At 37.1% G+C, this 26887-nt stretch overlaps 1 protein-coding gene across 1 annotated transcript in view; it reads right to left on the bottom strand.

Annotated features, from left to right (window-relative positions):
• LOC135225716 (neurexin 1-like) overlaps nt 1–19675 on the bottom strand; it is a 530721-nt gene extending 511046 nt beyond the window's left edge. Inside the window, exon 1 of the mRNA XM_064265111.1 lies at nt 19596–19675. The gene's annotated coding sequence lies outside the window, so the exon portion shown is untranslated. The remainder of the gene's footprint in view (nt 1–19595) is intronic.
• Between the last annotated feature and the right edge of the window lie 7212 nt (nt 19676–26887).

Below are 26887 nucleotides of genomic sequence, written 5' to 3'. Positions count from 1 at the left end.
AAAATCCCGAAGGAGTCCTGCAACATTCTGAATCAAGCGTATCTTCTGTTCCCCACGACATTCTTGATGAGCTCAAACCCATTCTTTCTAAACTGTACTCGTTTTAATGTGATACTGCTAGTAGTAACAAATAAATAAGGAATATATTTTACATACACACACACACATGTATATATATATATATATATATATATATATATATATATATTATACATATATATATATATATGACTGGTAACAATGTTCTGTAACAACAGAATTCCATCTAATAAAAGGAACCCATAAAAACACCAAAATATAGAGAAAAAAGTACTATATTTCAGAGACTGCTGTCTCCCTCTTCAGGTAGATGAATGAGAAAAGTTTACAGAAAAGGTGGTATTTATACCAAGAGGTCCATCCACAAACAAGCCAATTTAAGTCACCCCGCTGATAATCTTCCTTTAATCTTCTTAAGGGTTGGTTGAATGAAGAGGTTGTCGATCGTGTCCGAAATCCATGCTCCTTTTGAGATGTTCATTACCTGCCTCTCTTTATTAAGGCCGATTCCATCATTTGACTCTTGTACCGGCAGTTGCTGCTATAAATTACACGTGACAAATTCCAGTTTATTCTATGGTTATGTTCATTTATATGGTTGAAAATAGCCAGAGTTCTGTTGTCCATACCTAACTGACCGTTTGTGTTGTATTAATCTCTGGGGAAGGGATTTACCTGTAAACCTCCGATGTAAGATTGGTCACAGTCCTGGCATGGGATTTCGTATACCCCAGAGTCCTTTGAGATGCCTTTTGTTGGACGTTAATCAGGGATTTGGCTAAGGTGTTTGGGTAAGTAAATACAAAAGGGTTCGATTTTCCGAAGGGATTGGTTATTCTCTTAATCGTGTCCAGGTGGGGAATTATTATTTTATTGTTGGGTGTATCTCTGGTCTTGTCTTTAGGGGGTCGGTAGAAAATTACGTTTGCTTTGTGAATTGCTTTCTCAATTATATGGTCAGATATTTTAAAGACGAAAGTTGCTTGCGAATTAGTTCAAATTCTTTTTCCAGGATTCTGGGGAACAAATTCGTAAGGCTCTTAAGAACAAGTTACTAGCTACACACCTATCTTGATAGTACTGTCGTGATAGCTAAGTAGTGAATGTATGAAAGTGAGAACGTGGTTTTCTGTATATGGTGAATTTGTATTCTGTCGTATCTCTGATTATTAAAACATCAAGAAAAGGAATTTTGTTGTCTGTTCCCATTCAACTTTAAATTTGATGCTGGGCACTAATGTGTTTAATTTCGCGAGGAATTCATTAAAATTGCCCCACCTATTATCCCAAAATGTTAGGATATCATCCACGTATCTCATCCACAGCATGTTTTTGGGTTTTATTGCATTTATTACTGTAGTTTCAAGTATTCCATGTACAGATTGGCTAGAACAGGACTTAAAGGACTACCCACACTACACCCGAATTTTTGCTTGTAGAATGATTCCCCGAATGAAAATACGTTATTAGATGCACATAATTCAACTAGCTTTATTATTTTGTCAAGCGCCAAAGGGAAATGATCTGAATAGGGGGATATTTTACCCTTAAAACTGAAGAACGTCCTTTACTGGTACTTTAGTGAACAGAGAATCTACATCAAGGCTTAAAAGTTTTATGTTGTGAAGTGGTATATGTGCTTCTCTGAATTTGTGACAAAAATCTTCCGAATGTTTAATGTGACTGGGAGAAAAGGTGCCTAAAAAAGGGGAAAGGAGGCAGCTAACCATTTAGAAATTTTGTAATTGAAAGCTCCGGCACATGAAACGATGGGTCTGAATGGAAGATTGTCTTTGTGAGTTTTGGGAAGGCCATAAAAATAGGGTAATTTGGATTAATTACTTTAAATTTCTCTAATAGTTCAATACTCTTTTTGTCTTTGCCAATTAATCTTACTTTCCGAAAAAATTCTGACGAAAAATCCCCTCCAAAACGTTCCCACAGAATTTTTTCGGAAAGTAAGATTAATTGGCAAAGACAAAAAGAGTATTGAACTATTAGAGAAATTTAAAGTAATTAATCCCAAATTACCCTATTTTTATGGCCTTCCCAAAACTCACAAAGACAATCTTCCATTCAGACCCATCGTTTCATGTGCCGGAGCTTTCAATTACAAAATTTCTAAATGGTTAGCTGGCCTCCTTTCCCCTTTTTTAGGCACCTTTTCTCCCAGTCACATTAAACATTCGGAAGATTTTTGTCCACAAATTCAGAGAAGCACATATACCACTTCACAACATAAAACTTTTAAGCCTTGACGTAGATTCCCTGTTCACTAAACAAAGTACCAGTACAGGACGTTCTTCAGTTTTTAAGGGTAAAATTATCCCCCTATTCAGATCATTTCCCTTTTGGCGCTTGACAAAATAATAAAGCTAGTTGAATTATGCATCTAATAACGTATTTTCATTCGGGGAATCATTCTACAAGCAAAAATTCGGGTGTAGTATGGGTAGTCCTTTAAGTCCTGTTCTAGCCAATCTGTACATGGAATACTTTGAAACTACAGTAATAAATGCAATAAAACCCAAAAACATGCTGTGGATGAGATACGTGGATGATATCCTAACATTTTGGGATAATAGGTGGGGCAATTTTAATGAATTCCTCGCGAAATTAAACACATTAGTGCCCAGCATCAAATTTAAAGTTGAATGGGAAACAGACAACAAAATTCCTTTTCTTGATGTTTTAATAATCAGAGATACGACAGAATACAAATTCACCATATACAGAAAACCAACGTTCTCACTTTCATACATTCACTACTTTAGCTATCACGACAGTACCTATCAAGATAGGTGTAGCTAGTAACTTGTTCTTAAGAGCCTTACGAATTTGTTCCCCAGAATTCCTGGAAAAAGAATTTGAACTAATTCGCAAGCAACTTTCGTCTTTAAAATATCCTGACCATATAATTGAGAAAGCAATTCACAAAGCAAACGTAATTTTCTACCGACCCCCTAAAGACAAGACCAGAGATACACCCAACAATAAAATAATAATTCCCCACCTGGACACGATTAAGAGAATAACCAATCCCTTCGGAAAATCGAACCCTTTGTATTTACTTACCCAAACACCTTAGCCAAATCCCTGATTAACGTCCAACAAAAGGCATCTCCAAAGGACTCTGGGGTATACGAAATCCCATGCCAGGACTGTGACCAATCTTACATCGGATTTACAGGTAAATCCCTTCCCCAGAGATTAATACAACACAAACGGTCAGTTAGGTATGGACAACAGAACTCTGCTATTTTCAACCATATAAATGAACATAACCATAGAATAAACTGGAATTTGTCACGTGTAATTTATAGCAGCAAGCTGCCCGGTACAAGAGTCAAATGATGGAATCGGCCTTAATAAAAGAGAGGCAGGTAATGAACATCTCAAAAGGAGCATGGATTTCGGACACGATCGACAACCTCTTCATTCAACCAACCCTTAAGAAGATTAAAGGAAGATTATCAGCGGGGGTGACTTAAATTTGGCTTGTTTGTGGATGGACCTCTTGGTATAAATACCACCTTTTCTGTAAACTTTCTCATTCATCTACCTGAAGAGGGAGACAGCAGTCTCTGAATATAGTACTTTTTCTCTATATTTTGGTGTTTTTATGGGTTCCTTTTAGTTAGATATATATATATATATATATATATATATATATATATATATATATATATATACACACATAATATATATATATACATATATATATATATATATATATATATATATATATATATATATATATATATATATATATATATATATATATATATATATATATATATGTGTGTGTGTGTGTGTGTGTGTGTGTGTGTGTGTATGAACGCATGTATGAGAATGTACATGTGTATATTTACAAGTGTACATTTACTTCATGAATTCCCTATTTATTTTGTTATTATTACCAAGCACAGGTAAGGCCACAAAGTTTAGAAAGAGTCCAAAGGATAAGCGTTGGGACCTATGAGGTCATTCAAGCATTGAAATTAGTCTTCAACTACGCCGTTTACGTATTTACTATTCCTTCCTTAAGAGTTGGTCTTTTGCTACAACCTCTCTCTTCTCTTCACGTTACACGCGTAATTCGTCTGCATCTTTTATATGATTATGTAAACACTATATCTTATTTTCTTTCCAGATTTTAAAGGAAGGCCGTGTCACCTGTGTATGTGACCAATAACTATTATACGAAGGGCATCAATTGCATTATGCGCAAAACAAAATTATATTATAAGCACTGTTAAATATTTGGGACAATATAAGTCTGCTGCCAGCGACACGATATATGCAGCTGAAAGATCCAAGGAGGATTTAATTTGTCTTTTCAGGTGCCAAACTCCGTTGGGAATACACTTAAATTTTACCTAGAAGCAACTTGAGCATTATGGAGTTTAAGTCGATCCATTTGAACTTAGTGGATACAACTTCACACAACTTATGTGCTGCAAATATTGTTAAATTGTATGCCTTATCTACATAGGCCTAAGGAAACAAGAATATCGGGGCAAGGTGAGAGAAATGAGGCTTCAGCAGTAGGCAAGAACGCAAAAACAAAACGCAGGAAAAATACGGAATGGGAGGATAATTGCATTCTGGCAATACGGAAAAAAATCTGACGCGAGCAATGTATTCTTACAGTTTACTGAAAAGCAGATATAAATTACGCTCGCAATCTCATTTAGCCCTCGTCCTCCACTACCAATAACCAGGAATTGAAAAGGGAATAGTAAGATGGCCACGCGAGTGTCATTTATTCGTACATAAGTTGATCGGTGGTTGTTTATCGTTTTCCTAATTTTTCAGTCGGTGATCGTCGTCTCACTAAAATAGATCCGATTCTTCTTAAAAGCAAAATGTTCCTCGATATTTTGTACAGTGGTATACAATAGGGAATTCTGCAGCTCTTGAAGTAACTTTTATCATATTGCTCTTATTATTCAGCATTCGAAGTACTGTACTGGTGCCTGTTTCATTCCTAACTTCCGAGGGATACTTTACGCAAAATATGGAAAATGTGCCCCGGGTTTGCTTCAAGATATTAAATCACTTACATAAATTGGCTGCTACACAAACTAATAACGATTAGTGACGCTTCCATCGCGGGAACTGTCTTTGCGGTGTGGACCTGCTACAAACCTTATTTCTTTATTTAGTTGGGTTGAATAAAAAAAAAAAAAAAAAAAAAAAAAAAAAAAAAAAAAAAAAAGCAGTATACAATTGTAAATTAGCATAATATAAGAAATTCTGAGCTTCCTTCAATAAACTTAATTGTATTTCTCATCAGTTTCTTCTGATACTGACGGCGTAGCCTACAGTTACGTTACGGGCAATGAAGGAAATTTTGCAGGTCCCTTGAATGAATTTCAAAATGTTATTCATAATTATGGGGTATATAAGAAATACTTTAAACATGAAGCTTAATAAATAGCTTATTGAAAGCTATGCATAAATACAGCTTCAGTATTACGTTATTATTATAGATACAGAAATCTCTCAGTTCGTGACAACTATATTTCAAGGTTTACTATGAAACTACACGAGTTTCCCTTAATTCACACCAAGAAAATTTTCGTGTAACATTAGAAAACGGATATATGTAGGATGGTAGACTTGCAACAAAGTTTTAGTGATAACTTCATAACAGTTTTAGCGATAACTTCGTATAACAGGATTTTTATCCAACATTGGCAATGACAGGAGTTGTAAAAACTATTTGCCGGGGTGTGACCGTTAAGGGGTTACATATTCCTCCAAATAAGTTTATATTTTTCATGGTCACAACGTTTCCGATTGCTAACGTGGTTAGATTTTGAAAAACTTGTATATTTTTAATGGGTTTCATAGTTATCATTCCTCAATATAGTTTCATTTTGGAATCTGTCACTTGATAATGTTATATCCATTGCAGGTAACTGGCCAAAATCCCTGGCACCAGCACCACTGGGGCCGTAATAGCTTGTATTGCTTAATAAACCCTAGTTACATAACTAAAAATTAACCTAATTCAACGATTCACATTTGACATGTAATATTTTGAAATCTGTACATTTACACCATATTTACCTACACAAGTTTATCACTGGATTATGAAAATGAGGTTGATTTTTAGTTCGTTGATGAATGTTAGGTTTAATTTCTTACCGAGTGTTGGGTTGAATACCTTTATTCTATGAGGGGCATGTTACAGACAGATTTATATCATTATAAATGTTATTTTTTCAAATTTATCCATGTTACTACATTCGTTTGTATCAGCCACATGCGTGCTCGGCCAGTGAACCACCAACGAAGACGAACTTTCACGTACGAGTCACCTGGCAAGAAGAAAGTGTGGTCGAAGAAAAAAAATCTCCTTTCATACATATTTCTCTATAATCATTATGGTCACATTTCATTTATGACCACCACTGTATGCAGTGCTATGCAAGTTCTCCGATCATGTATGTTCAATCCAATCTTTTGTACCAAATTGTTTGCATGTTTATGTCTGTGAAGAAACAGAGATGGCCAGAATTAATCTCCGTTCCGATTTGTTAAGAGATTTGTAACTAGATTACAGGTCGCAGCACCCAATAACCTTGGGCATTTTTATACTCCTTTGTACCCCTAAAAAACAATGAAATTGAAATTGTGATTTAATTATTATGAAATCTGTTCGTGTAGACTGCATAAAAAAATTAATGGTAATAACTTCCATTTGCTAAATAGATACTTTATAAAATATTCAACATATACCAATCTTTTTATAATATTATCCATAAAATCGATAGACTAAGCTTACGAGCCTCACTTAATTCAGTTTTAAGTGTAATGTTAGTTAGGGGAAATTAAAATATAGAAAAAGAGAGAGAAATCCACTGATAGACAGATGGATAAACAGAGAATAAAAGAAGAGAGAGAGAGAGAGAGAGAGAGAGAGAGAGAGAGAGAGAGAGAGAGAGAGAGAGAGAGAGAGAGAGAGAGAAACGGAAGTTCTCGTAATAGCCCAAACAGGTACAGGTGTTTATCAAACTGGCGACCCTTAATTAAGTGCAATCGTTGCTTTATTTTTAAAACCTTTCAACTCCCACCGGAACCCGTCCATCTCCAGTGACGTCATTAGTTACACACATCGAGGGAGGTGTTAGAATTAATTTCCGCCCAAAACAGTACAAACACACAAACACAATGAACAAAAAACAGAATGGGTCATGAAAGATGGTATTCTTTGTTTGGGCGCTCAATATGGGGGCCAGTCACACACTGGAACCCGGACGGAGCACTCCGAGTGTACGAAAACCGAGAAAACATACGTTAACCGAGACAAAATTTCCTAGGAGAAAAAAATAAATAAATAAATAAACAAGTCTACGAAAACCGAAACATACGAAAAGAGAAGCATACGAAAACCGAGGTTTGGCTGTATTTTACAGAGTACGTACTTTATTAATATGAATATTAACACAAAATTTGAACTTACGGGTGACAAGGAAAGTGCTCTGAAGACGATTTTAATTTGCGGTCCCTTTTGTTCATATCTCTGAATGTTTCAAAAGTGAAATGTTCAAAAGTGGGGTAACGTCTGCATAACGTCTGGCCACTTTCTAATTAGCAATTCTGCTACTTTAACTTCACCTTACTCCAACATGTACAAATCCTTTAGGGCAAGCTCTATGAGAGACTAGTATGTGATTCAATACTATCATTAAATTAAATCTATAATAATAAGATTGACACAACTGATGCCATATGTATTCATACCAGTCTGTGTAAATAACAACCTGGCAGCAAGCTGGTCATCAAACAGTCTGAGAAAGCACAACAGCATTTCAAGTAAACTCATATAACTAAGATAAGGTAAATATAAAAAAAGAAGGGTAAGGTGTTACACAACTAAGATAAAACTTGAAAAAGACTATCCAAGATAAGGTTTTGCCTTGCACATTAAACTTTGCAATGATTCTCTTCTTAGTATATAAAATTTTAAAAATCCTATCAAGCAAACCCGAATTATTAATGGTTCACATACTACACCAAAAGTCCTGAAATGGTAAATTAGGACTACAGTATGCAGTTTTAAATAGTGACCACTCACCTTTCGTATTACATTACTTTTATATAGCACCCATAATACTATATTTTTTTTCTAGTTTTCATGCCTTGTGGCTACATTTTCCGCATGCTTTTTGTTTTGCCCTTTACTATACCTCAAGGTTTCCATTTGATCTTACATAACAATGACTTAACATATACCTTTCAGTTTCTTATAACATCTCAAATTAGCACAACTCAAAATATATTCATCAAGTCTAGATGACAAGGTATGGGGTCAAAGCTAAACGGATGTAGTGGCAATATGGAGTCTCATAAATATGCATTTTGTATTATGTCATGTACATTTATTATTATTATTATTTGTTTAAGCAGCCATTTCCGACTAAGTCCAATCGGCTGCTTAATGCAGATAAAATCTGTTAAAAATACCAAATTAAATAAATATATTTTTATTAATTTAGTTTTAAAAAATAGATAAAACATTACCGTACACATTTAAAACAAATTTATATGAATAAATTATTATATACTTTAACAGATCTGCATCTAATAAAATTATTTATATAAGTTTTAACAGGTCTGTATCTGTTAAGAATTTAAAAATCTTTCAAATATTTGAATCGTCATCTCCTAGAACGTCCTGCATTTTAGGAGATGATCCAAAGTATTTATGTCTAATATGTGAATACTTAAGAGCATTCAATTAATATGAGTTTCACAGTTATTCTGGTTTGACAGGTATCACATTCTGGAGGAGGCTGATTAGACATAAGAAAGCCAAGGGTTAACCCTGTGTGCCCATTACGCAGCCTGCACAAAGCAACCCCATGGTTTCTCTGCTTCTGAAAAAAATTCTTATAAGGAATTATTGTGGTCTTTATCCCTCTAGGTTTATTTACAAGTGATAACCATTGGTCTCCAATGTTTAGAGTCCTTATAATATGTTTTGTACATTTTATTTTTCATTTAATGCTGCTTCCTTTGCATTTTTATCAGCAATTTCATTGCCTTCAATTCCAACATGGCCTGGTGTCCAGCACAAGGATACGTATCTTATTTCAAATGCTTAAAAAATTTACATTTTCTTGTATTGCTTTAATAGCAGGGTGATGATGATTGAAAGAATCTATTGCTTGAATAGCACTTTTTGAATAGCTATATATATATAGAGTGTAATGGAGCTATAAATAGGCATTCTTCCATAATATTTTTCCTCTGTAATCACTGCGAACCCCACAGCAGCATCAGTTTTTGAGCCATCTGTATAAATGGAGATAGTATTTGCATGAATTTCTTGGTTCCAAAAAATTTTTTTTGACAGCGTTACTTGGAATTTCATCTTTTTTTAAATCGAATAATTCATGGCATACATGAGGCTTATTCCATTTCCGAAAAGGTGTGGAATTTGGTATATGGTTCAAGAATTTTAATGGTGGAATAATATATTTCTCTATGTATATTTTCAGTCGTATAACAAATGGGTAAAATGATCATGGTCCAACCCTTTTTGGAATGATAGTATTATTTATAATTCTACTCAATTTTGATAGGGATCTTAATGTCCGTGAATAGAAGTTTAAACTATATTCGACCCTTCTCTGATCAAGTGAACACAGACCTGATTCACTATACAGAGAAATAACAGGTGTAGATTTAAATGCACCCATGGCATATCTCAAAACTGCATTGTGAAGAGGATCTAATTTTTCCAATGTACTGGCAGATACAGAAGCATATAGATGCGACCCATAATCAATTTTACTCAGTATCAAAGTCTTGTGTAAATAGAGTAATGTACTCTCCTATCTGAGCCCCACTTGGTATGTGACAATTTCTTCAATAGATGTAGTACTTTACTACAGCTTTCACGTAGGTAATTAATGTGAAATTTCCAAGTCATTCGTTGGTCAAAATGCAACCCAAGAAATTTGGTATGCGCAACAGAATTAATTGGTTTATCATACAATAGCAATTTCATTTTTGGTACATTTTTCTTATTTGTAAAAGTAATGGCTACAGTTTTACCAGCCGATAAAGAGAATCCATGTGCAGTAGTCCACGACACGATAAGATCAAGAGATTTTTGTAGTATGATGTGTTCCGTATAGATATCAGAGTGGATGATCCAAATGGCAAAATCATCTACATATAATGAACTCTGTACACCAGTTGGTAGTTGTTTTGTAAAGTCATTAATAGCCATGATAAAAAGGGTGGTGCTCAAAACACTATCTTGTGGAACTCCTTCATGTTGTGGATACTCCTTAGATAAAACACCATTTATCTTAACTTTTAAAAGTTTTTTCCTTTAAAAATTGTACGATGTTTAAAGGTGAAAATCCTCTCAGTCCAGAATAATGCATTTCTTTTAAAATCTGATGGTTCCATGTCTTGTCATGGGCCTTTTCCATATCAAAGAAGATGGCTGTGACATAGCTATTTGAAGCAAATGCTTTCCCAATATCGGTGTCAAATAAAGTTAAAGGATCAAGGGTAGATCTTAGTTTCCTATATCCATATTGTGAAACAGAAAAGTATCCTGTCTTTTCAAGATACCATTTTAATGTTGTTGTTATTTTCTCAAAAAATTTACATAAACAGCTTGTCAATGCTATTGGTCTGTGTCATACGGATCTGCGCCTGGCTTCAAGAATGGAAGGTCCAGTGCTTTCCGCCAATCTTGTGGGAAATATATTTCAATCCATATTTTGTTATATAGCTCTAATATAGATTGTTAACTGTTTGGGTGCTTCAATAAAAGTTCGTTTTGCTAAGCACATGACCTTTTATAATCTATGGAATCTGAATCGTTTCTTGACTTCTCAAATTTTCTTTGAGATTTACTACGGGCCTTCTTTGCTTTTTTACACTCATTCCACAAAGGAACTGGACATTTAATCTTACCACACAAATCATCATAAGTGTTCCAAAAATATTTGTCTGCTAGATCTTGTGAGCACAAGGACAAATCTGTGAGAGTAACTTTTTGTTCGTTGGTCAAAATGAGTTGGTTTGTCTTTATCTAATATATGGAGCTGAATATCTATAACAAAATCAAGTATGATGTTGCCTCTGGAGTTTGATTTTACATCATGCCATGATAAATGTCTTGCACTGAAATCTCCTTGAAGTAACATTGGTTGGGGAAGCTTCTTAGCCAAGTCATTTAACTTTTCTAAATCTATATTATTATTTGGGCCGAGTTATACTGACCAAATCGTTATAATTTCCTCTAGTTGAATCTGAACTGCTAAGGCATTTATTTCAGATGAAAGATCATATATTGTGAAAGGTACATCTTTTCTAATGAGAATCATATTACCTTGCTGATTAGCAGAGTGAGGTTGATAACATGTGTAAAACTGGAGGAAATAGGTAAAAATGTTTCATTGAGGCAGATACAAATTGGTCTATACTTATAAATTAATTCAAGTAACTAACTTGTTTTGTTAATGCTTCAAATGTTCCATTGCAATATGAATGAGGGAGTGTCATTATTTTTTTTAAGTGAATTTTACTTATTTTCTTTGGTCCTACGACCCTGAGCTGAGAGAACTGTGTCCGCTTTAGTTTTTGAATTGGAACTTTTGATAATATTTTTGTTGCTGTACAACAGAATTTTGCTTCTAGCACCTTTGCTATAATCTGGTGGCATAGCATAGTCTCGTACTAGTGACTTATATTGTTTTGTGTTTGGTTTTCTTGTAGGTTCCGAAACCATTTCGGATGAATAATTTTCTGAATTGTCTTTGCTATTGCTGGTATATACAACGGTTTCTTCTGAACTGGTAGTTTTCAAACATTTACTATTCTTTCAAACATTTACTATTCGGACTACGAAGGTTGTTCTCTTTCTTAGGTGAGGATGTTTTACTGTGTTCCAGGTCTCTTTCCTATCTCTGTTGGTCCATCTAGTTCTTAGTATTTCCTCAATTTCTTCAGTATTTATTGGTTTGTTTTTGTCATGGATTATCTTCCGAGATATAGTTTCTTTTTTCTTTTGGTATTTGTTAAGGTGCAAATTATCAGAGATGTCCTCTCCCTGTTCATCACGATGATCATCTAGTGCAAGGTTGGTCAGTACTTGAACTTGTTACTTATCTCCATGGTATTGTTTTTATCTGATTTATTTTACAGTTATTTGATTTCTGGTGTTAGAAGATTGGGTAGCTTATGAGACATCATTGGATATAATTTTGCTTTGGTTTGAGTGTATCTGCAAATGCGGAAGCTGCATTCCTTCTTTCATGTCTTCCTTAGCCTCCCTAACTGTTATTCCAAATTTTTTTGATCTGGTAAGGGCTTCTTAGAAATATCTGAAATATGCACATTCCCTTCCATAAGCATGGTGCGAACCATTACAGTTAAAACATTTTTTAGGGTTGGTGCATTCATCACTACATGCTCCAAGGAGCCACATTTAAAGCATCTAGGCGAGCCCAAAGACTTGCATCATTTTGCTCTATGTGAAAATTTCAAGCAAACCTTACATTGCATAGGGTTTTGATATTCTTCTTTAATTGCTATTCTTTTGTTTCCTATTTTCATATTTGTTGGAATTGTTTGCTGTGAAAAAATCATTTTAGCTATCTTCAGACCCAGTTTTAACACCTTTTCTCTCATAAACAATAACTGATTTAAGATTATGTTTTTGATCTTCCAGGACTTCTTTTAATGTTTCACACATAAAGATTCATTGGTGTCATTTTCAATTCTAAGTTTATCTAGCAACATGGTTCTAATTCTAGTGTTATAATGGGCCTCATCAGAAGCATGGTGAATTCCAAGTTTTGTAGTTTCAAGTACAGTGGTACCTCGAGATACGGAAGCAAATACGAAGATTTTTGTGGCTCTACATACGAAAATTGTTCAAGATACGAAAGGTTGTTGCTGTAATGTCTGAGATTCGCCCAGACCACCAATAACAATTTTAAAACTCGCGTGCCGCCAACTGAGTAGACTCGCCACCATCCTCTCGCTCTCCCATTGGTCCTGATGCTAGTCATCGCCATAAGATCCTACTCTCCTATTGGTCAGCATCTCTCCCCTCGTGCATCTACATAGCGGCGTGCTTCTTCTACCACTTCGCGGCATCATCGGTATTGTAAGCACGCGGAATTCGTTCGTTCTATACGATTTAGTTTATTAACGTAAATTTGTTAGTGATTTCGTTGTAGTACTACTTCATCGTGTTGTGCGAGAACTTTACTTCATACATATACGTACTACATAACTTAATTACGTACAGTATATACGTAGTCATGGGTCCCAAGAAAGTTGAAGTAGGAAAGAAGAGGATGCTTTCTTTGGAGACGAAGATGGAGATCATTAAAAAATATGAAGCTGGTATGCGATTGAGTGTGATCGCCAAGGAATATGGCCGAAATCCGTCGACAATAGGCACCATCCTTAAGCAGAAGGATGTCATCAAAGCAGCTACACCTTCCAAGGGCGTGACTATTTTGTCCAGCAAGAGGAGCCACGTGCATGATGAGATGGAAAGGCGGCTTCTTGTCTGGATAAAAGACAAAGAAATCGCTGGCAATACAATAACGGAGACGGCAATCTGCCACAAGGCCAGCGCTATTTTCGTCGATTTGATTGCCCAGGCCGAAGACGACGGAGGATTAGGGACATCGACGCCAACCCCAGAGTTCAAGGCTTCTCATGGGTGGTTTGAAAAATTCTGTAAACGGACTGGCATACATTCGCTGGTGTGGCATGGGGAGGCGGCCAGCTCAGACACGAAAGCGGCCGAAGCCTTTATTAAGACGTTCGACGAGATGACACTCAAGGAAGGCTACAGTTCTCAGCAAGTCTTCAACTGTGATGAGACTGGCCTTTTTTGGAAACAAATGCCTCGTCAGACTTACATCACGGAGGAAGAGAAGAAGCTACCCAGGCATAAGCCTATGAAAGACAGGCTTACGCTCGCACTTTGTTCGAACGCCAGTGGGGATTGCAAGGTGAAGCCCCTACTTGTGTATCATTCGGAGACTCCTTGAGCCTTCAAGGCCCATAAAGTGCTTAAGGAGAAGCTTAAAGAGATGTGGAGGGCTAATGCAAAAGCCTGGGTAACGAGACTTTTGTTCACTGAGTGGGTAAATCTGTGTTTCAGCCCGACAGTAAAGAAATTCTTGGAAGAGAAGCGCCTCCCTCTGAAATGTCTGCTGGTGTTGGACAATGCCCCTGCTCACCCTCCTGGCCTCGAGGAAGATATCCTAGATATTCGTTTATCAAGGTTCTTTATCTTCCGCCTAACACCAACCCTCTCCTCCAGCCCATGGACCAGCAAGTGATATCGAACTTAAGAAACTGGAAAGATGTTTCGACATCACCGATACCACAAACCTCACCTTGCGTGAATTTTGGAAGGAGCATTTCGATGTTGTGATATGCATCCGACTCATCGACCAAGCTTGGCAAGAGGTTTCGAGGTGAACCTTGAATTCTTCGTGGAGGAAACTCTGGCCTGATGCCGTATCCGCCCGAGACTTCGAGGGATTCCACGTGGGCGAAGCTTGCGCTGCAGATTCAGGAACAGTTGACGATCCTGAAACTGTTTCGCAACCAGATCTTCACAAAATCGTTGCACTCAGCAAGTCCATGGGGCTGGTCGTTGATGAGGACGACATCAATGACCTCAAGGAGCACCAAGAGGAGCTTATGATGGATGACCTGAAGGAGTTGGAGGCCATGCAACATAACGTCGTTCAAGAAGAGTTCTCTAGCAGCTGCAAGGAGGAGGAGGACAACGCTATGACAACGGCAGAAATTAGAGATGCTCTAGCTGCTTTTCATAAGGTGCAATCATTTATAGAAAAGAGACACCCTGAAAAGGCTTACACAGGTCGTATGCTTGCACAGTTCGATGACGTTTGCTGGAGTCATTTCAGGAACATTGTCAAAAGCAGGCAGAAGCAATCTTCCTTGGACAGTTATTTTTTAAAGAGGCCTTTAGTAGGAGTAAGCAAAAAGGAAGAACCAAGTGATACTACGAAAAAACAGAAAGTTGAAAGTGGTGAAGAAATTGAAATTTTGTAAAAAAAAAAAAAAAACTTAAAGTATAAAAAAGTAAAAAAAAAAATAAAAAAAATAAAAAAAAAAGAAAAAAAAATTTTTATTTTAAGTTTTTTGTAAATTTAAGTGTTACAGTTTTGTTAATGTGTTTTGTAAAGTTTAGTTTGTTTTCCTGACATTTTTTTATGTTTCGTAAAGTTAAGTGTACGTACTATAAGAAGTTTTCTGCCATTTGTCCTCCTCTGTCGCCACTTTCGGAGATAGCCTCACTCGAAAGGTAAGCTTCCACATTTTACTACATACGTACGTATGTATGTACAGTATTTCTTATATACCATGTACACTAATAAACTTTATTTACAGGTACATACATATTAGTACAACTAGTACGTATTAAGTTAGGTATTGATTGGTCCAAATTGTTGTAGTATTTCATTGTTTATAGGTAAATTTAGCTTTATTATGAAATTTACCAGGGTGTTTTTGGAGGGTTTGGAACTGATTAGCCATTTTACATGTAAAATGCGGTTCAAGATACGAAAAACTCATGATACGAAGGCCTCCTTGGAACGGATTATTTTCGAATGAGAATCGGGAATTGTTGCAGCCACGAATTTTCTTCAGTGAACGGTATATTACCAAGTCACTTAGAGGGGTTACTTCTTTGCTTATTTTGAGTGTGATATACTGAGACCACACTGGAGGAGAAAAAATATCTTCCAGTTATTCTTTTAAATGTTCTCTTTTGAGATAGAGTTTTTGGTACATATGGCTCTAAAGTAGCCATACTAGAGGTTTGGAGGGATTCCATGCACAAGTCCTTTGAAGAAAGCATGGGGTCGTCAACAGAAATAGGGGGGGGTTGCCATATAACGAAAAACTTAATTCATCCAGATATTCCCCATACCCACCATGAAGTCACACTTAAGAGGACGGGCCATCCCTTTAATTAGGGTCGTCCTAGGGGTAGTTACCAGATATACACCCTATCTCCATGCTAAGGCGTCATGATGTCCGTTGAGATAGGGTTTGACATTAAACTTTCCCTTCGCTCGACCATGTCAGGTACTCGAGTTCTACGGGTGAGGTGGTATGTCGTCCATCCTCACCTTCCTTCATATCCCAAGAATAATTCTAAATCATGTCCAAAACCAAGCCAAAAGTCATCTACATAAAATCCATACCTTATAGGGGGAGGAAGCAGAAAGATGAAATGTTTTTAGTAAAAGGAAAAGGGCTGACTTATTTAGTTGGATCAACAGCTGGGCACAAAGGCCCAGCGAGAAAGCAGTTCCCGCCAGGCATCAGAGCCCAGCTGCTGAACCCTAAGCCCCCCATCCTCGGCAAGGCTTCAGCATCTGGGGGGTATGTCATTTACAAATTAAGCTGTAAAATGCTTCATGAGTCAAGCAGCTCTTGACTGATTAACTACAGAAAAGGAAAGATAAGAAGCACGAGACAATGAGACATTATTTTTACTATATGTTAATTTCCAGAATAAGTTGCATTAGAAAAACATACACTGTACTGCCAATTCCTCTTGACCAACAGCCTTAGCTACCCTGCAGCTGTACTATTTTTTGTGATAACTGAGTCATGTCTCCAGAAAAGGGGTTTCATTGTAATGACAATGTACTTATTAAATGAAAAGTATAGTCATGAATCCCAAAAACAAAATACAGTAAGTAATGATAAAATCAATAAAAGCACACTCAAATCTAGCTTAAGAAAAAGTTCTGTAAAGAATACCACATACATACAGTAACTAGTATGTATTTACGACTCTACAACATTTTGTTTTCGCGATTACGTCTACTTCAATATGTCAGATGGTCAGGAATCATGCCAAGTCATAATTACATCACGTAACGTGAGTCTTTTTTAATCATTAAGTCATTTCCCTTGGATGACAGAAAACTTTTAAATTACATAGTCTTCATACATGTACACATAACTCATCAGCAATACATCCAATGCCCTGTCACACTGAATTATTCACCTCCCCTGCCACATTGATTGTTCGCCTTAATATTGCAAACACTGAAATACCTCCTAGATATTAAGACCTTCCCATTCCATTCTTTCATCTACCTAGCACTCCCTAGGTAACTCACTCCTCCCTTTAACACTTCTGACTTAACTTTTTTCATTTAATTTTCTTCACCTACTATCATCCTTCATTCTTTCCATACAACAAAACCATCTCAAAAGACTTAGGTTGCCTTTCACCTAGGTTAACCTTTTTACATTTCAGTGACTTCTAACATCTTAACTCTACCTCCATAAAGGAGAACCGAACTGCTACTTCAGTGGCAGACGGCTCAAATGTTCAGGGAACACAGTTATTGTTAGTGCATGCACACAAACACACAAAACATAGAGAAATGTTACAACAAAACAATTCGGACATTTCAATGAACGTATAAAACATGCCTTATTTCAGCAATGATCTATATTACTTCCTTTTTGAAAATTGAAAACCTGTTACTACAAGCAAGCAGTAACAACACTCCCGCCTGTTATAAAATCCAGCAAATGAGAGAACAGAATTTTAAAAATTTCCTAATCACACTATCAATGTTTACTACACACTTTTGACTGAGCACTTTAAATCACTTTAAAAACGCTGATGATGGTTAGGTGTAATTTACTATTGGAATCAATGTGGGCACAGTTTTCTGTGTCGAAAATGATGACAATGGTTGCAGGTCCACACTAATATAGCATATGAGTATATGGTCTTCAATGGATATTAAAAGCTTTTAAACCTTGTGCTAGGTTCATCATCAGTCAAGACTTGACTGAAGATGGACCTAGTACAAGGTTCGAACGCTTTTAATATCTATTAAAGACCATATACTCACGTGCTATATTATTGTGGACCTGCAACCATTGGAATCATATTATAGTGGTACCTCGACATACGAAAGTCCCAGCTTACAAAAAATTCAAGTTACGAAAGCAATTGCGAAGATTTTTGGCTCTACATACGAAAATAGTTCAGGTTACGAAAGGTTGTTGCTGTAAAGTCCCGAGATTCGCCCGGACCACCGAGAACAATTTTAAAACTCGTGCGCCGCCAACTGAATAGACTCGCCACCATCCTCCCGCTCTCCCATTGATTCCTGATGCGAGTCACCGCCGTAAGATCCTGCTCTCCTATTGGTCAGCATCTACCCCATGTGCTCTATGTATTCTATTGGTAAAAGGATGCTGTAAATTGAAAAACTTATTCATGCAATACATTTAATAAAAAAAAAAAATTAGGTGATAGAATACAGAATAGAAATGAATGGTTATTATACGGTTTGGTAGTTTCAGTAGTTGAAGAGATAATGAAAATTTTATTACTGTACTGTGTGCTAGGTAAAAGTGGTTTCTTGGCGATCGTTCGCTACTCGTAGTGTGAACGTAAACAAAAGGTTGGAAGCTATTTTTGTTTGTTTGTTTGTTTATTATAGTTAATGGTTACTTAATAATTATTTGAAATGAGTACATCCAATACATTTAATAAAAAAAATTGTGAATTAGATATCATAAAATATAAAATAAATTAGACTGCTATCATTGAAGCCAACAAATATTTTCTAGAATTCTTCTTCTGTTTTAATATTATATGTTTCATTATAGCTGTCAGTAACTCTGTATCTCCATTACGTAGGTAAAGATAGAATAAAGAATAGAAATGAATGGTTATTATACTGTTTGGTAGTTTCAGTAGTTGAAGAGAGATAATGAAAATTAATGATTACTTACTGTGTGCTGGGTAAAAGTGGTTGCTTGGCGATCATTCGGTACTCTTAGTGCTGAATGTAAACAAAATGTTGGAAGCTTTTTTTTTTGTTTGTTTGTGTATTATAGTTAATGATTATAGTTAATGATTAATTCATAATTATTTGAAATGAGTACATACTGATTATTTATACATTTTACTGGCATATTCTAAGCTTTTAGCTTCTTAGGTTTAGATGTCAGAATCATAGACTAGGCTATAGTAGCTACTGCTAACATAAGCTAGGCTTATTGCTGAGGGACATATGCTAAAGTCCTAATATATGCAGTAAAAATGGGCTTGAACATTACATGCAGTTGAATATTACTCAAGTATGTACAGTATTTTGAATTTTTTGAGTCATATTTCTTCAGTCGGATCGGCGTCGTAACCCTAGAACGTGTTGTAAGCCTGGAAATAATTTACTGGGGTGTTTTTGTAGGGCTTGGAACGAATTAGGCAATTTACATGTAAAATGTGGTTAAAGATACGAAAAAATCAGGTTACGAAGGCCGCCTCGGAACGGATTAATTTCGTATCCTGAGGTACTACTGTAATTCTATAATGTTCTTCCTGAATTGCATGTTCAACTGCATACTACACTACTTTTTAATAACCAACATACCCAATCTACTTGACTTTCTACAAACCAACTAACCCAATATACTTTCCTTTCTATTAACCAGTTAACCCAATACACTGGTTTTTAACATACCTGATACACAAGGCACCATATCTTTTACAGCCATGAAAGACTCAATAGCTTCAAGATAATGCAATATACCACTGTAATGCTGAAAAATAAAAACACTCCACATTAACAATGCTTGCAAGTTCTTGCATATTTAAGTTATTCACATATCTTTTAATCAAGGTATTAAGGGGAATAAGTCAACCTTCTACTTTACCAAAATACATTTCTAATTTGGACTGTGTCTAGTACATAGACTGTAATTATCAAAGGTTTGTCAACCTTCATTAAATTGGCTACAATGCTAAAACAAAGTCAGGAATATGGATGAAACAGGCCTCTTCTAAAATATCACATTAAAAAAGGCTCTCACTGCCTGGATGAGACGACTGCCACATAAGTCAAGGATACCAAGGACCCTCTTACTTTGCACCACTTTCCAATGCTGAAGGATATCTGAAGCCGAGGTTCCTATTGTTTTACCATTCAGAGAACCATAGGTGCTAAGGAAATTCACTTTGGAGTAGCTTAAAGTAATGCACATATCCAACAAGGAGATTCAGATGAAAAGAACTACTGACCACGAATATGTACATGGGTGTGTGTTTTGCTAGCCCTTGAATGAGGGCAAAATAGCATTCCCAACAAATTCCTCCTCTTTGATTAATGCCCTGAATTTTGTCAAGGCCATAGACAGTGTCTTTACATTACCCCTGATAGAATGGTCCAAGAGTACTGAAGAACTTCAACACTAAGGGTGCGATCAACTTGAGTACTGACGAATAGGGTAGTAAGACCAACCTTTGACAATGAATGCTGTGAAGCAGACGATATGGTTTAATTACTCCCATGACTTTACAAGCTTTCCTTCTATTGAGAGTACTTGTAAGGTTATCACTAGTCTATTAGTCAGAGGTGCACTGAGGTAATGTAGCCAAGCTGCTTGAAAGTCAGCGAACTGATGACTAATATGGTATCGTATTGAACATGAGCATTCAATGAAACTTGAAAAATCCACAGATGTAGAGATAGACATTCTTAGGGTATTATGCTTTTGGTCTTTATGACACAGTTGGAGGATGCCATAACTTCATGAAGGAGATTGAGCCTTAACCCTCTAGAAATAGCAAGATAACATCAACAAACCACATGGCCCTTCCAAGATACAAGGTGTGCTTTTAGAGAAGAAACATGTGGCAGATGCTATTAATTGTTGTTCATAACTTTTTACTGGCTAATCTTTTTCCCAGACTTCCTATTCTGCTGTGCATTTCAATATGCCTCCACTTTTGTTGTTTGGGTTAGGAGCCACTCATCCTTCCCAAACTCACCAGCCTTTTACTTACTACCCTTGACAGTTCTCCCTCTTGCTGTTATCAGACTTGATAAATCTCAGAAATCATGAGGAATGTATTTTAAGAGTTCAGTGACAAATAATATAACACTGCTACTCATTTCAATAAACACTTCTCTAATCAGCAGCCTTTTTGTACAACATTTTCATTTTTACATCAGGTTTTCTATTTTTAAGGTTTAATATAAAATCAGTTCTCTCCACTGATGTCCAGGGCTCTTTCTACCTGAACTTACCAATCTTGGTCTGCTTCTATATCCACTCCTCTTAAAACTTCTGTTACTCTGGGATTACAGATGATCAGATAAGAGACAATCAACATGACATGATTTATCAAGTGTGCTTTGAGGCACTGGTGAGCAAAGTGACAGCAAATCAGTTCCAGCTCTTATTACTTGAATAGAAGATGAATTATGCCTATAACATAAGGACTGAATAGACACTACCCTACACTTTTTCCTACATTGCTTTAAACTGTTATGTCCTTAACACTGATTGAAGCCAAACAAAGAAAGTGAAAAGACATCACCTTAAAAGTTATCTTAATTTCCTTAAATCCAATCCTTCAACTTATCCAAAAGATTATTTCATGCCTAAAAATCCACTGCTATTGTGATCCAAAAATAAAAATGACCATACACCCCAACTGGTCTGTACAGAAAGTCCAAGTGAAGAACTGGGTATTAAACACAAGAACAGTAGTTTCCATAAGAGTGAGATTTGCTCCAGCAAAAGCCCCATCTGTATAATTTATTTATAAGAAAATAAGTTTGAGGCATTAAAAAAAATAATCAAAATAAAAACACACACACTGAGAAAGACAGCAATCCAAGGCAGTCTAGAAATGAAAAATAAAATAAAATATAACACTGAGGAATATGCTGAAAAATTGTGAAAACCTGAGGCTTGTGTGACAGAGATTTATCATACTATATGTTTTACTTATTGGCTTATAACTGTAACCTATTTGAACATTAAAATAATTTACCTGTACAGTCTAAGCCTGACTTATCTAATGCAAACTATTTGAACATTAAACTAATTTATCAGTACTGAATAAACAATGAAAGAATACCAATTGTTTCTTCCATTTTCCTTTACTTCCAAACCAAAGGCGTTTAAACACAGATTTGACCGAATATGAAAATATAGTTTTTGTTCTTCAAAAGTTCAAAAAGGAAATGGTCTTCAGCACAATTAACTATAATACATATTACTAAATCTGCTCTCACCCATTATTTTACCCATTCAAAGATGGCACATGCTCAATGGCCAGCTGTAAATATCTAGGTACTGAAGGAAAGCAAGACTGGACAACCAACCAGCAAATAAACTTCATATGAACCTTTCTTACAATGGCCAATAAGACCATCAACAAAAAGGGCAGTTTGATTATACCAAATATCTCAAGTGAGAAATACATAAACACTGTGGACCAACATTTTAAATATCAGACACCCCTGAGCAGCACACTTATGCAACTTAGGGTGGATGACCTTTATTCATGTATCAAAAAATTCCCAAAGAAAGCTCACAATATTCATTAACTTAGTACCATAACATCAACATTCACTCTTGTGAATCCCAATGATATTTAAGAAGTTGGAAAGAAAGATAGAGAGGGGGGTGGTATAACTACAAAAGTTGACTAGCTTCATTTTGAGAGATGCCTGTCTAATGATTTTAATCAGCTAAATTAGTATCACTGCATACAGAAATTCAAAAGATCTAATAAAAATATTTCTATGATAAAATGAAATTTCACATACATATACGTACCAAATAATTACATATAGCTGCAAGCCTCCTACCACGACAGTCAAAAATTCATATTTCAAGGTGGTGCCACTATCGCTTGTGTGGGTAAACCGGAACCGATAGGTACAAAACTGAAGAGCTCCAAATTGTTTGGCCTATCATGTCCATCTGTGGTGAGGAGGGAAGGGCTCCGATTATGTAATTGCTTGGCAAGTATATGTACAATTTTATTTTATCATAAAAATATCACATTTACATATGTGACTTACCAAGCAATTACATATAGCGGTTCCACATTAAAGGAGGTGGGAATCATGGACATAAGCTATCCCAAGACATTAATAAAGGTAAGGACTTGGAAATAGACAGTCTGCTAGCATTAAGACAATGTTTATTGTATCTTACCTGGGAAAAGGACACTGCAGGTGCTTACTGCCTCTGGTTGGCGCTCTCTTAACCTGTAAAAGGTGTGGCAATTTTGACCAAGGATCGCCCCTACTTTAGTGGGAGCTTTGCAGACATGGAAGTACACAGGATGACTGACAAAGATTAAAAATAGTGCCCTTGCTCTAGGCATAGGCCAGAAAAAAACCCAACACTGTCACCTTCACTAAAACCTAATTACCACACCACTACAAAAAAACTGGCAAGTACTCTAGGTACAAAGTAAACCCAGGCTTTCCAAAAAACACAAACACCTTAAAACCAAGGCAAGGGAATAGTAGAGGGACATATAAGGCCCCTGTGCTTCCTCTCGCAACACCATGCCAGCCACTGATAAGGGACCAAATTTACATTAATTTTCAAACATAGCTTACTGTCTTTCAGGTAGTGTAATACAAACACTGATCTACAGTTCCAGAAAGTAAGCTGCATGATATTTTCTAACAACAAATTATGTTGAAAGGCTAACAAAGTAACGACCGCTCTGACTTCATGAGCTTTAGCTTCAATGGAGGGTAAAACATTCCCCTGAAGTTGAATGGACCTCAATGATCAGACCTCTCAAAAAGAGGGAGACGGCGTTCTTAGGTATAGGACACGAAGGAGACATCACAGAACACCAGAGATTATTTGAAGGTCCTATGATTTTCTCTGTCATCTGAAGACAGTATCTTAATGTCCTCACAGGGCATAAGAGCCTCTCTTCCTCCTCTGGGTCAAGGATGTTCATTAGGTTCCTAATGGTGAATGAGAGCAGCCAAGGTCTGAAAATATCCTCGTTTTTGGAGTGAAAATCAAGAGAGGGAGAACAGACAGCGTCCCCCTGAGATAACCCTACCCTTTTGTCTACAGCCTGCAATTTGATGACCTGTTTGGTAGTAGCTAACGCTACCAGGAAGAGTTTTCTTGTTGAGGTTCCTTAAAATATACGGTGTGCAGACAAAATGCTGACGGACATAATGTCGATGGTCATAATGTCGAAGGTCATAAGGTAAACGGACAAAATGTTGATGGGTAAAATACCATACGATAAAACATCAACAGTATAAAAAGGACATGGGGCCTGAGAGCCACTTCAGCACCTGTCTAAATTCCAAGAAACTATTCCCAGCTTTTCTGGTTTGGATGTTTCAAAGGATTTGATAAGATCACTGAAGTCTTGGTTTGATTGCAGATCTAGACCTCTGTGTTTGAATACAGAACTATGCATGGATCTATATCTCTTTATGGTTGAGGGAGGAGAAAACCTTCTAGTGGTCTAAGAAAAAAAAAAAAAAAAAAAAAAAAAAAACAAAAAAAAAAAAAAAAAAAAAAAAAAAAACTGCAATCTGCCTTCCAGAGGTCTCAGAAGAAGAGACGTTATTCTGTCTGCACCAACCTCTGAAAACAACCCACTTCAATTGGTAGCTTGCTAGTAGATTATCATTGACATCTAGCAATAGCTTCTTCTGCAGCTTGCTTTGAAAAGCCTTTCACTCTGATGAGGCTCCTGACAGTCTGAATCCTGTCAGGGCCAGAGCAGACAATCCTTCACAGATTCTGGGAAGTGTGGCTGTTTGAGAAGTGACAGTTTTTGTGAAAGAAGTCTTGCGAAGTCCACTAACAGACGCAGGTCTGGGAACCACTCCTTTCTTGGCCAGAACAGAGAAACTAGGCTCATGGAAACATTCTGATGTGAGGAGAATTTGTTGATCACTTCCCTGACCAACAAAAGGTGGGAACGCATAAACAGCATAGCATCCGTCGCCCACGTGAGAGGTTCCGGGACTGGAAAACAAAAGATTGAAAGACGGTGGTTCTTTGCTGTCACGAAGAGGTCCACTAATGATTTGCCCCATAGTTTCCCCAGATCGTTGCAGACTCGAAGATCAAACTTCCATTCCATCAGCAGGACTTGATTGCCGCGGCTTAACTCATCCCCTAAGACATTTAGCCTTCCCTGAACAAAGCGAATAGTCACTTTATTTTGTTCTGCCCAGAGGAGATCCTTTACTGTCTGGTAAGGGGTGAATGAATGGGTGCCCACCCGTTTGCAGATATAGGATAGGGCTGTTGTGTTGTCCAAATATACCACTACAACTCTCCCAGAGAAAAGACGAGAGAAGGACTGGAGACTGATATGAAGGGCTTTCTGATCTACTGACCATTTCCCCCACACTGTCTGGCTTCCTAAGAGGGCACCAGAGTGACCCAGATCTGATGCATCTGAACAAAATTTCAGGTCGAGTTCAAGAGGCAGAAGAGACTTCCCTTCCCAAAGTCTTTCTGCAGACAACCACCACTGGAGGTCTACCTTAATCTCAGAAGAGCTGGGGAAGACAAAGGAGTATAGCTAGGTTTTTCTGCACCACACTACTTTCAAACAAACCTGAAGTGGATGCATGTGAAGTCTGCCATGCTTCACAAAGGTCTCCACAGAGGCTAGTGTTCCCAACAGACTCATCTATTGAACTGCTGAACATGTCCTGAGGGCAAGGAACTCCAAGACTGTCTGGAGGCAAGAGTCGACTCTTTTGGGCGAGAGAAAAACCTGACAAGTCTGAGAGTCCAGAATCATGCCCAAATACCGAATCATCTGCATTGGATTCAACTGAGACTTTTTGACTTTGGTCAAGATTCCTAATTCTTGGGTCAAAAGAAGTTTCCTTAAGCCCTCCACGCACTTGACCTCTGAAGGGGAGTGGAGAAGCCAAGAGGTGCTAGAATCCTCGTGAACACTTGATGGGCCGATGAGAGACCGAAGCAAAGGGCCCCAAACTGAAGAACTTGGCCTCTAAAGATGAAACGCAAGAATTTTCCTTGAATCTGGATGAATGGGGATATGAAAATACGCATCTTCCATGTCCATAGTGACCATCGACTCACCCTGATGTAGAGAGGAATGTCTCAGGTGCTGATCTCCATATGAAATTTTGTCTTGATCATGAACAAATTCAAGGTGCTGGCCTCCAGAACTGTTCTCCAGCCCCCCAATGTCCTGGGGACTATGAAGAGCCAGTTGTAAAATCCTTCTGAACTGTGGTCCAAACTACTTCTGCTCCTTTGCAAATAAGAGCCTCAGTCCCTTGAAAAAGGGCTAAAAACTTCTCAGATCCTGTCAAGCACTGTCAAAACTGCATGAGGGCTATGGACTAATGCTGATCTCTGTATTTTTTGACAGGTGAAGAAGAACCGTCCGCAGTGGTAGTGTGTGTCTTCAAAGGTCGAGAGACTGAAGAATGACACCAATGATGCTTCCTGTCAGGAGAGGAGTCTTCTGAATCCTAAGAAATATGGTCAACACTAAAGAGATGCCTTTCCAACGGCGCTGTCGAAGGCCAGGGAAATTTGACAGGCTCAATGGAGAAGGTGACTGTCCATGGGCAAACCCCACTGGCCTCAGATTTCTGGTATGTTTTCTCCCTGGTCTGGGGGAGTGGGACAGGAACCTTCATCTAGGGGGCACAGGTGGGATGCACAGCCATCTCCTCGGAATGCACTACTCTCTCACTGGGCACAGCACTGACATTTGGGGCACAAAGAACCTGAAGTTGGTACCAAATTCCAGCATAGTATTAGTATAAATTTTTTGTCAAACTTTGACTCTACACTGGCAATGGTGAATGGTGACAAGATTAGAAGCACGGAAACCTGGAATTGGAGTCCAAGGTAAAGGAGTAAGAGGGCTGGGGATTGGGGACATGACAGGAGGCTGAAAAGAAATAGAAAAATCATTTACTACTTTAGGAGAAGCCTCTAAGCAGTCTTATTTACTTCCTCC

This window comes from Macrobrachium nipponense, chromosome 20 (assembly GCF_015104395.2).
Source record: "Macrobrachium nipponense isolate FS-2020 chromosome 20, ASM1510439v2, whole genome shotgun sequence".
NCBI lineage: Eukaryota > Metazoa > Arthropoda > Malacostraca > Decapoda > Palaemonidae > Macrobrachium > Macrobrachium nipponense.
The sequence above is the reverse complement of the archived record's forward strand: the minus strand, read 5'-3'. Positions and strand labels throughout refer to the sequence as shown.